Source organism: Vipera ursinii, assembly GCF_947247035.1.
Source record: "Vipera ursinii genome assembly, chromosome: 4".
Lineage (NCBI taxonomy): Eukaryota > Metazoa > Chordata > Lepidosauria > Squamata > Viperidae > Vipera > Vipera ursinii.
In genome coordinates, this window is record NC_139514.1 from 63,747,659 (window position 1) to 63,766,156 (window position 18,498).

The window sequence follows — 18,498 nt, forward strand, 5'->3', positions numbered from 1 at the left end:
AAACTACCGTATTTTCTGGCATATAAGATGACTTTTTAACCCATGAAAATCTTCTCAAAAGTTGGGGGTCGTCTTATATGCCCAGTCGCCTTATACGCCAGAAAATACTACTCACCTCTCTGATCTTTTCACTTTTCTGCTGGACAGCGGGATCACTGGGTGAATGGAGGTAGGCGATGGCGACCCGTGGTTAAGCGGCTGACAGCGAATGGGTGATGGAGGGCAAACTCTCATCAGCTCCTGGGGCGGCTACTGCAGCCACCGCCATTGCTCTCTCTAGGACTGGCCATGCTGGCTGTCAGGTCCCTGATGAGAGGAGGGGCAGGTGATCCCCAGAGGTGCGCCGCTCAACAGTAGGAAGGGAACACCTTTGCTCCTGCCGACCCACACCGAACAGAAGAATCACTTGCCTGGTCATGGAGTGTAGAACTGAGAGCAGCAGTGCACCAAGTGAGAGAGCTCAGAGGAAAGAAGGCGAGGCCCCCCTTTGGCAGGGAAGGAGCAAAGCTGGGCCAATCACAGAGCAGGTGGAGCAGGGAAACATTACGGGGGAAAGGGTGCAGGGCTTAAAAGGCAAGGCAGGCGGGACGTGGGCATGGAGACGTTCCGTTAGACGTAACGGAGGAGGCTCCGGGCGCTTTCTGGATCAGAATGTGAGAACTGAGGGTGTCGATACAGTCCTCGTGTTTCCCAGGGTTGCCCTTCATGCCAGAGGCATTCCCCGTAGCCCCAGATTCTTTAGCTCCCCACTTTCCTTAATTTGGGCGAATTTTGTGTTCTGTGGAGGAACATTAATATGCAAGTGCCGTTTTTTTAACTGCGCAAAACTCGGGGGAAACCTTGGTATTTGGGAATGGAAAGGCTTAAGAGTTTTCATTTCTGTTTTATGCACGGGCTGGGAGGGTCACGAAGTTTACCTCTTTTATTTTAGCAACATCGTGGCACTTATAAAGAAAAGGTACTAACGCTAAACGAGTTGTTAATATGCAGATTGTGTGCCAGGAAGTGAAATATTGAGTTATTAGCCCAAACCCTATAATTTAACAGGAAAAGTAGGGAGTCGTCTTATACACCCAGTCGTCTTATACGCCAGAAAACACAGTAAGCAATGGGGACAGTGAGTTAATTGATACATAACATCACTGTCCCTGGCAATCTAAGAAAATAGGGGAAGTCAGGCACCACACAAGTTATGTAGCAAGTAAACACAGGGTTAGTCGTAAAGGACTCAAATTTCTATACACCAATGCACAGAGTATGAACAGTAAGCTGGGTGAACTACAAATTCAGGTAAATGAGGGTGGAGATGATATTGATGACATTATGGAAACATGGTGGGATGAAACCCACAAATGGAACATACAGCTAGAGGGATTTAAACTATTTAAAAGAAACAGACTAAAGAAAAGAGGAGGTGGAATTGCTCTCTATATAAGAAATAACTACATCTCTACAGAAATAGTGCACAACAATGATGAAAACTGTAAACTTGAATGCATTTGTGTCAATATAAAAGGGGGAAAAATGACATTGCCATAGGTGTATACTATAGGCCGCCCAACCAAGCAGAGGAAATAGATGAACTTTTTGCTAGTCAGCTAACTAAGGTATGTAAGAAGCACATCATAATAGTAATGGGGGACTTTAATTACCCTGATATCAACTGGGAGACAAACTCTGCACCAAGTGGAAGATCTAACAGATTCCTGACAAACCTAGCAGACAACTTTCTCTCCCAAAAAGTAGAGAAGGGAACTAGGGGATTAGCCATATTGGATTTAATTCTCACAAACAGAGATGAAATGATAGAAAATCTCAAAGCCACAAAAACCTTGGGGGGAAGTGATCATGCAATATTGGAATTCAACATTCTGGAAGCACAAGCAAAAGAACACAGTCAAACTAGAGCAGGGGTCGGCAACCTGAAAAAGCAAAAGAGCCACTGGGAACCAGTTCCATCACACATTAAAAAAAGTGGGAGCCGCGCTCGTGCATCTACGCATGCGCATGCGCATAAAACAAAATGTTTTTGCGCATGCATGTATACACGCGCGCGGTTCCACTTTTTTTATGTGGACGCACCTGCACGCCAGCAGCGACGGGTCTCCGTGGTCACGGGCGCTGGGTTGCGGTGCCGCCTTCAACCCAGGCGTCACCGGAGCCACCCCTGGGACCTCCAAACTGCCGCCTGAACACCCGTTTGTAGACCTGCTGGTGCCGGTTTAGAACCGGCACCAGCAGGTCTCCAAACCGCACCTCCGCCCGAACACCAGCAGGTCTCGACACGGGTGTTCAGGCGGAGCTGCGCGCACACCTCTCCAAAGGTTTGGAGAACCGCGCGCATGTGCGCGTGTGGCTCCACCCAAACAGTGGTTTGGAGACCTGCTGGTGCCGGTTTAGAAATCTGCCACGGGTCGTGGCAGCTTTCTAAACTGGCGCCAGCAGGTCTCCAAACCGCACCTCCGCCCGAACACCGGCAGGTCTCGACACGGGTGTTCCGGCGGAGCTGCGCGCACCTCTCCAAAGGTTTGGAGAGCTGCACGCGCAGGTCTCCTGCACGTGCAGGTCGCCAAACCTTTGGAGAGGTGCGCATGCAGCTCCACCCGAACAGCGGTTTGGAGACCTGCTGGTGCCGGTTTAGAAAGCTGCCGCGGCCCGCAACAGCTTTCTAAACTGGCACCATCAGGTCTCTAAACCTCACCTCCGTCCGAACACCAGCAGGTCTCCAAACGGGTGTTCGGGCGGAGGTGCGAGAGAGGTGCACGCGCAGCTCTCCAAACCTTTGGAGAGGTGCGCGTGCACCTCCTCCCATTCGGAGTGGTGCGCACGCACCTCCGCCCGTTCGGAGAGGTGCGCGCGCACCGGGTGACTGGGAGCTGCAGGAGACAGCTCAAAGAGCCACATGCGGCTCCGGAGCCGCGGGTTGCCGACCCGTGAACTAGAGTCTTGGACTTCAAAAGAGCTAATTTCAATAAACTTAGAGAGACCTTGGGAAGAATTCCATGGATGAGAATCCTAAAGGGGAAAACAACTCAAGAAGCTTGGGAAATTTTGAAAAGTGAGATAATAAAGGCCCAGTCTAGTACAATACCAACAAAGAAGAAAAATAACAGCTCACAAAAGAAACCAGCATGGCTGCATAAAGAACTCTCTGATAAATTGAAAGATAAAAAGGACAAGTATAAGAATTGGAAAGAGGGGCACATAACTAAGTGAGAATATCAGCAAATAGCCCATGCCTGCAAAGATGAAGTGTGGAAAGCTAAGGCTCAAAATGAACTAAGACTTGCGACCAAAGTCAAAAATAACAAAAAAAGCTTCTTTCAACATATAAAAAACAAGAAAAAAAGTTAAGGAAATGATTGGTCCATTAGTGGGTGAAAGTGGCAAGAAGGTGACAAGCAACAGGGAGAAAGCAGAACTATTTAACTCGTTTTTTGCATCTGTCTTTACACAAAGGGAAAAAAACAGTCCAACCTACCAAAACCAGTGCCATAAAAAACAGAATAGAAATGCAAGTTAAGATAGGCAAAAAATGATAAGTGAACACCTGTCCAGCCTAGACAAGTTCAAATCACCAGGACCAGATGGATTACAACCCAAAGTTCTCAAGGAACTGGCAGGTGTGATCTCAGAACCACTGAACTATATTTTTCAAAGATCTTGGAGCATTGGGGAACTGCCAGAGGACTGGAAGAGAGCTGATGTAGTTTACATCTTCAAAAAAGGGAAAAAATAGATCCAGGAAACTACAGACCTATCAGCCTGGTCTCAATACCTGGGAAGATTCTGGAAAAGATAATTAAACAACAAATCAGCGAACACCTTGATGCAAAGAAAGTCATCACTAAAAGTCTACATGGGTTTGTCAAAAACAGATCATGCCAGACAAATCTTTGACTAAGTGACAAAATTAGTGGACCAGAGGAATGCTGTAGATATGCTGGTGATGATCTATAAAGCCCTACATGGCATGGGTCCGGAGTACCTAAGGGAGCACCTGCGGCCGGCGTCAACTTCCCTTCGCCCAGTATGCACCCACAGAGAGGGCCTCCTCAGGGTGCCACCGGTCAGAGAATGTCGACTGATGGCCCCCAGGGGGAGGGCGTTCTGTGTGGGCGCGCCAGACCTTTGGAATCATCTACCTGTTGAGCTCCGGATGGCTCCCGACTTTCGCTCCTTCCGACGTGATCTAAAAACTCACTTATTTGAACAAGCTGGCCTGGTCTGATGGGTGATGGGTTTTGGGTTTTAATTACTGATTTTAACTAATTTATTATATTCGGGCACAATTGTTTAATCTGTTTTTAATTTTTGTATTGTATTTTTGTTATTTTATTGCCCTGTACACCTCCCTGAGTCCTTCGGGAGAAAGGCGGTATATAAATCAAATAAATATATAAATATATAAATATATAATTTACTTGGACTTCAGTAAGGCATTTGATAAAGTAGATCACAACCTACTACTTGATAAGATAGAAAAATGTGGGGTAGATAGCATCACCACCAGATGGATTGCTAGCTGGCTGACAGGCCGTACTCAGCGTGTGGTCCTCAATGGAACTGCATCTACATGGAAAGAAGTGTGTAGTGGGGTGCCCCAGGGCTCTGTTCTGGGCCCAGTGCTCTTCAACATCTTCATTAACGATTTGGACAAGGGGATAGATGGGGAACTCATCAAATTTGCAGATGACACCAAGCTGGCAGGAATAGCCAATACTCCAGAAGATAGGCTTAAAATACAGGAGGATCTGGACAGCCTCGAACACTGGGCGCTATCTAACAAAATGAAATTCAATTGTGAAAAAAGTAAGGTTCTACATTTAGGCAGGAAAAATCAAATGCACAGGTATAGTATAGGTGGTATCTTGCTCAATAGTAGTAACTGTGAGAGAGATCTCGGAGTCCTAGTGGACAATCACTTAAATATGAGCCAGCAGTGTGCTGCAGCTGCCAAAAAAGCCAACACAGTGCTAGGCTGCATTAACAGAGGGATAAAATCAAGATCAAGTGAAGTACTAATACCACTTTACAATGCCTTGGTAAGGCCACACCTGGAATACTGCATCCAGTTTTGGTCACCACGATGTAAAAAGATGTTGAGACTCTAGAAAGAGTACAGAAAAGAGCAACAAAGATGATTGGGGGACTGGAGGCTAAAACATATAGGGAAAGGTTGCTGGAATTGGGTATGTGTAGTTTAACTAAGAGAAGGGTGAGGGGTGACATGATAGCAGAGTTCCAGTATCTCAGGGGCTGCCATAAAGAAGAGGGAGTCAAGCTATTCTCTAAAGCACCTGAAAACAGGACAAGAAGAAATGGATGGAAACTAGTAAAGGACAGAAGCAACCTAGAACTAAGGAGAAACTTCCTGACAGTTAGAACAATTAACCAGTGGAACAACCTGCCTCCAGAAGTGGTGAATGCTCCAACACTGGAAGTTTTTAAGAAGAGACTGGACAGCCATTTGCCTAAAATAGTATAGGGTTTCCTGCCTGAGCAGGGGGTTGGACAAGATGACCTCCAAGGTTTCTTCCAACTTATTATTATTATCTCAGTAAAAGTTTATTTGATAGGTAAACATATTAAGTGGGAAGTATGATTCCTCTATTAAAGGCATATACATAGAATGAAGGCTATTGCTAAGCAAATTGATTTGCTAAGCACATTGATTTGTGCTTTAGATTGTAAGCCGCCCTGAGACTTCGGAGAAGGGCGGGATATAAATGGGATTAAAAAAAAGAAATATTATTTTAAAGAAAAGTCCTTTTCAACATAGTCCTAAAAAAGTTAGAAATACATTTCATAGGAACAGAAAAATAAAGGTTATAATTAATATAATTAATAGAAAACTCAGCCCAAATAGGATTCTAATAAATTTTAAACACATAATGATAAATTCACAAGAAAGAGAACAAGTATAAAAGAAAATATGAAAAAAGAAATAGAAAGTCACAGTAATGAATATTTTATTCAAGAAGAAATTAAGAACTCGTTAAGAATGAAGAAAAATAAAGAATCTTAATTTATGAAGGAAGATGATTTACTAGATTAAAAATGTAATCAAAACTTAGTCTTATATGAACCTGCATCTTTTCATTGGTACATGTTTTTTTACAAAATTTGTGGAAGTACTTGAAAAATTATTCTGTACAATTATTTTATAGAAATAATTACCACAGTACTGTCTTATGTCTATGGATATTTTACCCATGTAGTATGGCTGTATTTCTATTATCATTCTCATCTTTTCTACTACCTTCTCTTATTATCGTTATCATTATTATGATGATTATTACCTTGTTGTTTTGTGTCTACACTGAGAGCTTATGCACCAGAGACAACATTCCTTGTGTGTCTTGGCCAGATAAACTATTCTATTCTATTCTATTCTATTCTATTCTATTCTATTCTATTCTATTCTATTCTATTCTATTCTATTCTATTCTATTCTGTTCTGTTCTGTTAAAATTGAATGCATGACAATATCCTTAAAAGAAAGTTCATTGATATGTATTGATGTTGATATGGTGTTGATATGTATTATAGATGAAATAATTATTTACTTCCCTGAATGAAATTAAGCTTCAATAGAAAATTGTATCAAAAGATAGTAAAACAAATTGATTGAGTTAAACTAGTTGTTGATGGGTTTAAATAATGTACAATTTGAAGGGATGATGATAAAGAATGAGTCACTAAATGGAGGCATTTTCAAAACCCAGGACACAGATTTTGCAGCAAACCTATTTTGAGAAGTCTGAATATTCACCAGTATTATCAAAAAAAATAGTTTATCTGATTTTAATCCAATATTAATGTCACTTTTTGGCAAAAGTTAAGCCATATACTAAAATGCATATGGATATCGATGAAATTAAAAACTTTTTTCTTAATATCGCACTTAATTCTAATTCATAGGTTTCAATCCAATTTTGTTTACATACAACTGTTTCTAACAACCAAAAGCTCCTATAACTAGAACCACCTATACATTAGAAGTTTCACTTACTTGAGTGAATGCACGTTGACATTATGCTACAGATATGAATATACTTTGGATCAATTCTTGCTTTCTTATGTAGGCTTCTGTGTCCATTGTTATTTATTTATTTATTTATTTATTTTAATATGCCCTTTACTAGATTAAAATCAAAAATACGTTGGAATTTCATTCACAAAGATATTTTGTGCTGACCGTTTTTATTTAAAAAATAATCTTGAATTCGTTCTGTTTAATGATTTGGCTATTCTGGCATGCAGTGCCAAAATGCAAAAGATATTGTATATTCACCTAATACAAGAAATAATATCTTCTGGAAAGCCACTACAAGTCCTGGGAACAGTGTCCCTGGAAGTTTCTCAGCCAATTTTTGATCATTTGGATGTATATGTTGAAACAAGCATCAGGCGAGTATAAAAAAATGGGAATGGCAAGTGATTGGCAAATAGGTAGCTCTGTCCAAAAGTGAAATATGCAGTAAATGACTTTATCTATGAAAAAAGCACGGCAACTCCTTACTTTAATTTAAACTGACCACTAAGCATTATGTAATGTATATTCAGATGTTTTGCAATTTTCATTCTCCTATGAAGGAGTATAATATTTCTCACATATTCTTCATGCTATTTGAGATTTCTCTTCGAAGTATCTTGATGGAGATTTTTACACACTTTATTATGGAATAAAGAAGTGGATTCCATTGCTGAATCTGGGATTTTCTATCATTTAAAGACTGCCCTCACTATCTCCAAACTAAAATAGATTCATGAGAAGGCTTTCTGGATGGATGCACCAAAAAAAAATCACATATTCATGATACTTTTCTGTGGGATTTATTGAAATACAAGAAGGCATTGAGGCTATGAAGCACTGAAGAGATGGGTGTCCTTGAAAGAAGTGACATTTATATATGTCTCTGTGGTTTCATATAATAGCAGTACAAATATCATGCTTCACTCATGGAAATTTTGTTTAATTTTTTGCTTGAAAAATGTCCCACAGCATTATTCATCAAACTGAATAACTGGTAAAAAAAAATGAAAGATTTTTTTTTCTAAAAACCACAAGTATATATATTTCATAAGATAAGATCAGAAATATCATGAACTTAAAGTTGTTCAATAGGCTAAACTTAATTTTAATTACCCTTAATTTTATTCAAAGATCCTAAGAGTTCATAAAATAAAGCATTTTTGTACACAAAAGGAGCTTCAGAAGCACTTTCATGTGAGATCTGTCATTCAAAGGAAAAGATTAAATCATGAAGAGTAGAAACTATATGAGTAACATACAGTATCTAAAGGTATCTATTCCAAGAACTATCTTGCCAGACTCTTGACACATTTAAGAAAAAGGGATACTAACCAAAATATTATTTTTACAGGGTGCTTGCTAGTCGCAATAAAATGGAAAACTTGCTGAGAAACTTATTTCTGCTATCGTTCTACAGAGCAATGCAAACCTTAATAGGAATTTCCTGACTGGATCACCTTTGGGAACCTCTGTGTTCAGAAATATCTTAAATCCCAAATTGTTCCAATACTATTTACCAGCATGATCAAAGCTAGTCAGAGACAAAATGCTATTTCCCATAAAGCACATCTATTTTTATCTTGTAAGACTTAGTTGATTTTCTGTGTTAGGTTTTTCTAACTTCCCTTTTGCATATACTGTAGGACACTTCCAAGGTGCGTAAATTATAGATTGTCTTTATGACACAGTAGCTATAGGTAGGAATGAATAATAACATCAATTTTAGTTAGAAATTCCATTGGGGGTATTTTGTTCATATCCACAATATTGTACTCAATAGGCTTATTCACTAAGATGTATATGGAACAACCTGCCTCCAGAAGCTGTAAATGCTCCAACACTGGAAGATTTAAGCAGAGACTGGACAGCCATTTGTCTGAAATGGTATAGTGTTTCCTGCCTGAGCAGGAGATTGGACTAGATGACCTCCAAGGTACCTTCCATCATCATCATTATTATTATTATTATTATTATTATTATTATTATTATTATTATTATTATTATTATTATTATTATATTGAAATGCTTATTTCTATCCACTTTCTACCTTAGTTTCTATCCAAACAGTAACAGGTGATTATTAATAGAGTCACAAATTTGGAAAAGGTCATTTATAACTATTGACTTATTCTCTGTTTATTTTTTGAATCCAGTTGACTTTCTAGGCTCTTAACAAATCCATCAGAGAGGAACCTAGCATCTCTCTAGCTATTATGCATTCTGTTGTTCAGAAGATATTTCTGACATTCAGTTGGAATCTTCCTTTGTATAAGGTAAAGGTAAAGGTTCCCCCGCACATGCTTGCTAGTCATTTCCAACTCTAGGGGCTGGTGCTCATCTCTGTTTCAAAGCCAAAGAGCCAGCGCTTGTCCGAGGATGTCTCCATGGTCATGTGGCCGGCATGACCTTCCCACCGTAGTGGTCCCTATTTTTCTACTTGCATTTTTATGTGCTTTCGAACTGCTAGGTTGGCAGAAGCTGGGACGAGTAACAGGAGCTCACTCTGTTATGCGAAACTCGGGATTCAACCCGCCAAAATGCCGACCTTCTGATCGACAAGCTCAGTGTCCTAATCCACTGAGCCACCGCGTCCTTTGTATACTTATCTCAATTAAGTTGTACCATTCTGTCAAATTTTCTTAAGACAAAACACAGTTCCTTTCATTCCTTTTTACAGGACTTAGTTTCTAGTCTCCGGTCATCTTCAATGTTCTACTTTGAATAGCAATAACAATAGCAAAGCAACAATAATTATAATCTATTAAATTTATATGTTGCCCAACTTTCATCAACACTGTTAAGTTTGCAACTGATTAAAAATATTTAAAACAAGAAAGCAACAGAAAGTAAAAAAAAAGAGCAAAGATGGCAGAGATAACAAACCTGGATGGAACAAGCAAAAAAAAGGGGGGGGCATCAAATATCCTCACAAAAGGACTGGTTGAAAATCCAGGTCTTCAGGGCTGTTAGAAACATCAGTAGGACAGGGGCTATTCAAACATCAGGGAGAACCTTAACTTAAAGGCAGGTTCTGCTACAGAGAAAGTGCCCTTCTAAGGTCTTGATAAGGGCCTTGTTTAACTGAAGGAGCCCAGAGTGTACCAGCCCGGGGAAATCAGATTGATTGGGAAGATACTATGGGAGTCACGTGATCCCTTAAATAGATCCCAGCTATGATGGGGTTTGGAAGTAGTGACCAGCACCTTGAATTTCTGTCAGATACAAACTGGCAACCAATGCAGCTTGTGAAGCAAAATTGTTTCATGTGAATGCCAAGAATCTGACAAACTACTTAAGTCGGGTTTTCGAGTCCATGTAAAGGTTAAGGTTTTATTTAAGGTTTATTAAATTTACAAACCTTATGCATTTCATTTTTGTTTCTGCCTTCTACAACATTGGTTTTCTCAACCAATTTGATAAGTAGTTCTCCACTTCTTCCTCCAAACAAATAACAAATAAGTTACTAATTGCTCTTTTAGATAAATCACTTAACATGGATGAATTTTTGGGAAACATAAATTATTGCAAAACATTGATGTCAGATATAGCAAAAATCTGTTATGAGCCACCACAGTCATTAAGACTTGGGCAGAATCAAAATTTAATAGCATTAAAATTATTACTACTTATTGTTATTAACCACTTGCATTCCTCTCCCATGAAAATATTTGCTTGCAATTTTAGTTTCTTTTCTAATTCCAGTCTCTGACATGGCCACCGCCACCACCATTACCACCACCACCCATGCAGATACATAGAACAACCATTTGGGGATAATTTCCACAATTCTTTTAGTTCTGAAAACTTTGCTTTACACATCCATGTTCTTGTCTAACATGTATTAGAATAAAGAAATTTCTTTGGTACCATATGGATGATTTATCTGAAAGAAAGTATATTTTTATCATATTTATTTTAATGTCTTTGTTGTTCTTTAGTTGCTACAACCTTCATTAAATAAGATGAAGAAACCTCATTATTTCACAGAAATATATGTATGCTGTAATGCTCCGTTGTGCTTCTGTGTGATGATGGGTTTTGTCACTTTTAAGGTTCATTATTACCTTTGAGGAAAAACACTGAAAAGAATCTTCCTTTCTCAACTTTATTTAGAAAATGCATTTGTATGGCAACTAAAGAAGAAGGTGTGAGCAATTCTGTATACTTTAATAAATCCAAGGTATCCTATGGAAAATAGAAGCCAAATATAGATAACTTGGTCATTTTTGTTGAGTGCATTACATGATGAATCTTGTCAACATATTTTTCTCTAGCCAATCTCATTGCTATCAAATGTATCAAATTTGATTGTAGGAACTAGGAAGAATACCAAGGGGAAGGAGTATTTGTATCCAAAAAAATGCCTAGGTCTGTGAGAATTTGTTTTTTCACAAGAGTAAAGGAGATGTGGCTGTGGCAAGGAAAGCCACATTAGATCCAAGGACAGTATACATGAGGGCGGTAGAAGGAACATTAGGGAAGAATGTGACAGTGAGTTGCTTGGTAACAGAATGTGTGGGATGGAAAAGAAAGATTGAATATACAGTAAATATGGTTGCTTCAGAATTGCAGGCTCAGATACCTTGATATATAGTACCTGTATAAGCCACAAAAATGACTGAGGCTATTTCTTAAAACTGTAGAAGAGGTATGAGCCTACCATTAATGCTAGCTGTTTTGGGTATCATTTAAGCAAAAACTGTGACTTTTAACATGCTGAATAATGCCTCCAGAGAATGTGAAGCTCAGTTTAAGTGTAATAACTACTTTTGAGTAAAATCACATGGGCTGGTTTTATCACTTATATTATGCAATCCTTTTGTATATCTTACACAGTACAAATCAGGACTACAAATATTTGAACTGTAATCTATTCATGACTGTATGATAAGCGATGAGGGCCATATAATATTTCAGTGAATAAGTATAGGAAAGTAGAGCTCTCCTCTAGTTGAATATAAACATTTTATGGATATCTAAAAATTTGTTTTCATTGGTATTTTTATGATATGGTTTATCGTTGTATAATGATACTGAATAGCCCAAAGATGAGAACAGGATTCAGCCAAATAAAATTTCTGGGTATTTTCCCCACAGGCTATATATAATCCTATTGTCATGGTTCCGACTAATGAAACCCTTCAAGAACCTTCAGGCATTGTTTATTCTAAAAAGTCTATAATAATGAGAACAAAGTGTCGGCACGCCATGGTTGGATGCCAAGATCTGAATTTCCCCTCCCTTCAGCACCTAATATCTAGCACAATTCCGTCCTCCAATTAGCAGTCATAAATCACATTCTCCAATCAGGTTGAAGGGCAAAGCTTCCCTTCTGTTCTGTAACATGCCATTTCTTATCTTATTAAAAGCAACTGGGGAAAATATTCTCACTCCTCCCCCCAGCTTCATCTAATTCTAAGAGCAAAACAATTTAAAGGAAAAGGCTGCCTCTTATACTGTCAAAGCAAAAACATCCAATGTTTGCAACGTTGACAGCTATTATGATAGGCCATGTTCTGAAAGTTCCATCTGTCCTGAAAAAAACCCTACTAAGTTACTTCAGGTGGAAGAATGGGGCAGAGGAAGCTCCTTGTACATCATTCACTGGAAAAAATGGAGTTAGACTTTAAGAAAAGGGATGATCCTCAGCTAGCACACTAAAAACAAAATGCGAAAGACCTGATGGGATGGAAGCTAGATGGAGGTTCCCCATCCCATTGCTAGAATAAATAGTTTTAAAGTGATTATGTGTTAGAAGTCAGTTCTGAACAATTACAAAGATCAACCTCTTTTATATGAAAAACATACCATAGAATATAATTAAAAGTAGAAGGATAAAACTGAAATAATGCATCAACCATTCATAAATTTATGTCTGTTTGTCATGCTAACTTTGAGAACAGTAGTTCTAGATGTCATCAGCTGGGTAAAGCAGAGCTAGATGGAACTTCCAACCAAACCAGCAAGGCAAGTTTTATGTTTTATATCATTTAAACTGTTCTTCATAGTAGTTATAATAATATTAAATACAGAAAAGGCTATATAAGTTTTTTATTGCTTTCATTTGGTTTTAAAGTTGCTTTCAGCTTTGTAACAATGAATTTTGTTCATAGCCCTAAGCACCAGATATATTAAATCTTACAGGCTTGCAATTTCTTGTAATCTAAAACAAGTACTCTCACTTTTTGCTAGCATTTGGAAAGACATCAATTAACAAAGTAATAATTCTCATAATTTAGGCTTAAACTGAAGAAAGTAGGGAAAAGCACTAGGACATTCATATGCCATGGCAAATCTAGACAGCACACTAAAAAGCAGAGACATCACCCTGTCAACAAAAGTGCGTATAGTCAAGGCTATGGTCTTCCCAGTTGCAATGTATGGCAGTGAAAGTTGGACCATAAGAAAGGCTGAGCGCCAAAGAATTGAGGCCTTTGAACTATGGTGCTGGAGAAGACTCCTGCGAGTCCCTTGGACTGCAAAGCGATCAAACCGGTCAGTCCTAGAGGAGATCAATCCCGACTGCTCTTTAGAAGGCCAGATCCTGAAGCTAAAACTCAAATACTTTGGCCACCTAATGAGAAGGAAAGACTCACTGGAGAAAAGCCTAATGCTGGGAAAGATCGAGGGCAATAGAAGAAGGGGACGACAGAGAATGAGGTGGCTGGATGGAGTCACTGAAGCAGTAGGCGTGAGCTTAAATGGACTCCAGAAGATGGTAGAGGACAGGAAGGCCTGGAGGAACATTGTCCATAGGGTCGCGATGGGTCGGACACGACTTCGCAGCTAACAACAACAACAACATAGTGAAGTTTAATTTCTAGCACACACACCCTCCCCCTTTTATTGATAGGACACTAAAAACCTCTTGACGTTGTGTTTTGGATCCTACTGAATAAGCAGCTTCATACAGTACAAAAATAAAGAGCAAAACCCCAGAAATGCATTTCTTTAGTTTCCTATAATATCTCAATTATTTCAATATTCTGATTGAAGCCAGCAGAAGTTTCTGGCCCTTTTCTCTTTTTGTACTTATTAATATTTGCTGTCAGCTTCAACCAGGAAGGCAACAATGATACAATTGCTCTTGTACATCACTTAGTGTTTTTTGAGATTAAAGAAGTTTATACAGCCCACAATCAATGATTCAATAATCAATCAATGTTAAGACAATGGAAATATCTCCTGATTATGAATATATTTGTTTTCGTTTACTCTAAAAGATTATTGGGGTTAACACACCAATAGCTTTCAGTAACTAAATATATTCCTTAATCTTCTAGAATTCATGTACCTGTTAAATCTTCCTTTTCTCCATTCTTCATTTTCTATTCTGCTATCAAAGAACATAATCTTTAAGATATGTTCCCATTATTACACTGCAGTTGTAGGAAGCTTCATAGATAAATGATAATAATAATCACATACCTTTAATTTAGAAAACTGTGCTATCCAATGCTATGTTTTGCCCATACATTAAAATTTATTATAAAAGAATTATATTCATTGGTGGTTGCAAAAGACAAAGAAAACAGTTGATTTCATTAAATATTTGAATTCTACTGAGAAAATGAGAAACAAAAGTAAACAGATTTATTGCATTGAACAAGGGGATAAGTTACAGAATCTTCAAAACTGGACATATATTACCTCACATTTCATTCATCAATGAGGGTATTAGTAGGGAAGAATAATAATAACTTATTTTATAACCCAAGCCTATCCATTTGAAAATCACAGGTTCTCTGTTTGTGTATAGCTTTGTCAAGACTCACCAATAGGAAAAGTGCAGCGCAAAGACTGCAAAAAGAAAGTTCTTTGGTGATAGGGGATTTTTCCCCAAGCAAAAATAAATTTATCATCAAAAATCAGCTGAGCTAATGACTCATCTAAAAACAATAACCTCAGCCAATATTTTAAATTGCAGATTCTCATTCAGGCTCTTACTGAGGGGCATTCTATTCTATCTGAAAAAGGATATTCAGGTTAGTATCTAAATATATACTCCATTGCCTTAAGGAATATAGCACTTTAAAGCCTCCCATACCATTACAACTGCCACTCAAAGAGAACTCACAATCAGTAGATTTAATCTCTTGCCTTCTATGGAGAGAAACTTTAAAAGCATCTCCTACAATATGTGGAGCACTTTTTCATTTCTTGTGACACCACTATTAACTCAACAACTAGCCTTCTGGTTTGTTTTGTTGTTATTTTACATTTGACTGTCTTTACCAAAGCATTTATGTGTTCCTACATAAATGTCCACAAAGCAGAAACACAGAATTAAAATCCCTTGCTAAAAATGAAAGAACAAATGAAAGGATATTTCCAAAGTATACAACTCTATAGTTACCTATTTTTTAAAAAAAAAATCTGTGAGGTGTTCTTAAGGAATTTATCTCTCAATAATTTATTATCTATGTTTCATTAATTTCACTGTTATTACATTACAAATGTTTGTGAACGAGTCCTGCAAACTGTGGCAATTACCACACCTCCCTCATCAATTATATCCATAGATGCTGCTGTGGATTTTACATTTATGAACTTGTTGACAACATGTCAAATCATTCAAACCTCTGTGTTTCAGGGATGGTTGGACATATCAAAGATAGGCGGATTTATAGATCTCAACTTATGCACGTGATGTAGCTGTGAAACTCTATATCATCATATAATTTTTGTCATTTAATTATGCTCCTTTTCCTTTCTTTATCCTTTATCTCTATGTGCAAAAATAGAATATTTAATAAAATCTACATTATGAATTTCCAGCCTTTATATTCTGTCCCTTTACTGTTGCCTAGATTAATGACAGCAAATACAATAAAGAATTGCTCTGAGCTGTTGAGCACATTGCCATTCTATTGGCTTATATTAGCACACAATTTATAATAAAGATAATCTGAATGATTTATGATTTTATACCACAATGTTCACATTTTAACAGATCCCAGCTGGGATGAACACTATTTATATAAATATACTGGTAGCATCAATGTCATAAAAATATATTGAAATAAAGTCACATAAACAGGTAATGGAGATGGGCATAATTAGAAATAGATCTATTTTGAGAAACTGTAGAAGAAATCTATATCTTTGATGGTAGCTTTAATTTCTGCATAAGCATTGTTATACAAACTTAATGTATTTTTATCAGAAGGGAGCAGAAATATTTCAGAACATAATTGTTAACATTATGAAAAATTAACATTATCAATTTAGAATGATTCCATTTGGCTATAAAGTGCAAGAGACTTTTTTAAATGTCACTTTTTAATGCCTCAGAATAATTATTCTCACAAAATATGTGCTGAAGAATATAAAAAAAAACCTTAATGAGTTTTTTTATCTTTATTTGCAACAGAAAGTACTTTTCATTTGCATAACATTTGCTATAAGAAATTGGAACATCTCACATCATCCTGATTGGCAAAAGATTTTTGAAGATAATTAGATAAAAGAAGATTATGCAATAAGAGAAAGGATGTGAACTTGGGGATAAATTCAACCTGGTGGCAAGAGGTACAGTTCTGCTTGCTAGCACACAAAAAAAGATGCCTTTTTAAACCAGTTTTGAGTCAAATGTCCTTGTGGCATTGCCTCATGATCAGCCCACGGCTGAAGCAGCCTGGAGGCATCCTTAGTTATTCCAGTTAAAGTGGGTTTTCTTTCTTCTCTCAACACAGAATCGCATAGACAGAGCAGGCTATCTCTGGTACCTTAAAAAGGAGGTAGGGAAAAATGGGGACAATGACATGCTTAGCTCCAATTGGTCAGCAAATGTGCTGAAGGAATTTTCCATTCTTGTCCAGTCACTGTTTATACTGTTCCTCTCTGTCTCTGTCTCTCTCCCTCCCTCCCTCTCTCTCTCTAATTTTATAAAGTTTTTCCTATAATAAGTATAAAACATTAGAATACAAATGAACATTAATATCAAAATTACAATTTTCCGATATATTAGCCATAGGACCCAGATTGTTGGGGGCAATTAAGCTGACTTTCTAATAATGCCGCTTGGGGTGTGTGTGAAAGCCCTAACAAGCAGGCATATACATAGAATGAAGGCTACTGCTAAGCTTGTAAGCCGCCCTGAGTCTTCAGAGAAGGGCGGGATATAAATGGAATTAAAATAAATAAATAAATAAATAAATAAATAAATAAATAAATAAATAAATAAATAAATAAATAAATAAATAAAATTATATCACTTTTAAAAAACTAATAAAGCTTTAAGCTAAAAATACTGCTTAACAAATCGTAGTATTTATAAAATGTAAAAATGCAAACCATAATAGTAAACTTTATTGTGGTCTTTGGCTAACATGTGTACATATGCACACAGCTATATAAAATTTGGCATACATTGTTAACAATGGCAATCAGAAGAAGTTAAAAGAGTTTAAAAGATGAAAACCAAGGTGAGAAAGAGGGAGGAGAAGGTTTTAAGGGTATCAAAGGAAACTGCAGGGGAGTGGACAATATTTGGTGCCTCAGTCTCCTAGCAGGGGGCAAAAATTGACCATATTTTAGGTAGCTAGATGACAAAAGATGACAAAAGATATACCAGCAATCATTTCTCCCTAAGAGTTACTTTATAATATGAATTATAATGTGAACCATACATAACTTTGAAGGGAAGCTCCCTGAGGATGGGGGCTCCAGCACGAATCTGAAAGCTCAGAAGGAAAACCTCTGGTCCAGGTGAGCGACCCAGATTGGATGCTGCATATGTAACTTTGAATGAAAAACCTAAATAATTTTAATCCTCTTAAGAGTAGTATTCTAAACTGTGGTTAATATTGATAAATTATCTGCTTTTTCTTTTCTTTATTTCCAACACTTTGTTTCAACTAAACAAAAGAATGTCAAGAATTATATCGTATAAATATAATTGTACTGAAATAACAAAATTTATAACAACACAATACAAATAAAGGGCAAGAGTTAGTATGGACTCTAGTGGAATCCTGGTATCTATGCCGCTTTGGATATTGGAACATTGAATTCAAGCCTTAGTTGTTTGGGTGCTATGAATTATTGTGCCCAAATGTACTTGAATCATATGACCTCCACTGCTTCAATGAGTTGAGACCAACATTCCCTGGTTAACATCTTTTTTTTAATCTATATTTAAACACTTCTACTGGTGGGTTGTTGTTGTTTTTCTCAGAGGACGTGGGCCAATTTTATTCTTGTATTGGTTGTAACTGTGGACAATGAATCAAGTTATTGCCCCTCTACTGGCATATTGCCTTGGTTGAAGATCACACTGGGTAGATTATCAGAGTATCAGTACTTCACTGGATAATAGGTTTATATCCGTATTGATTCTCCTTGTTCTTCATAGATGACAATATATTTATTTTTACTTTTATATACTTATTTTCTGTGTTTAAAAAAAAAGAAAATCAAAACCAGTACAAAAAAAAATAGACAATAAGTATAATTGT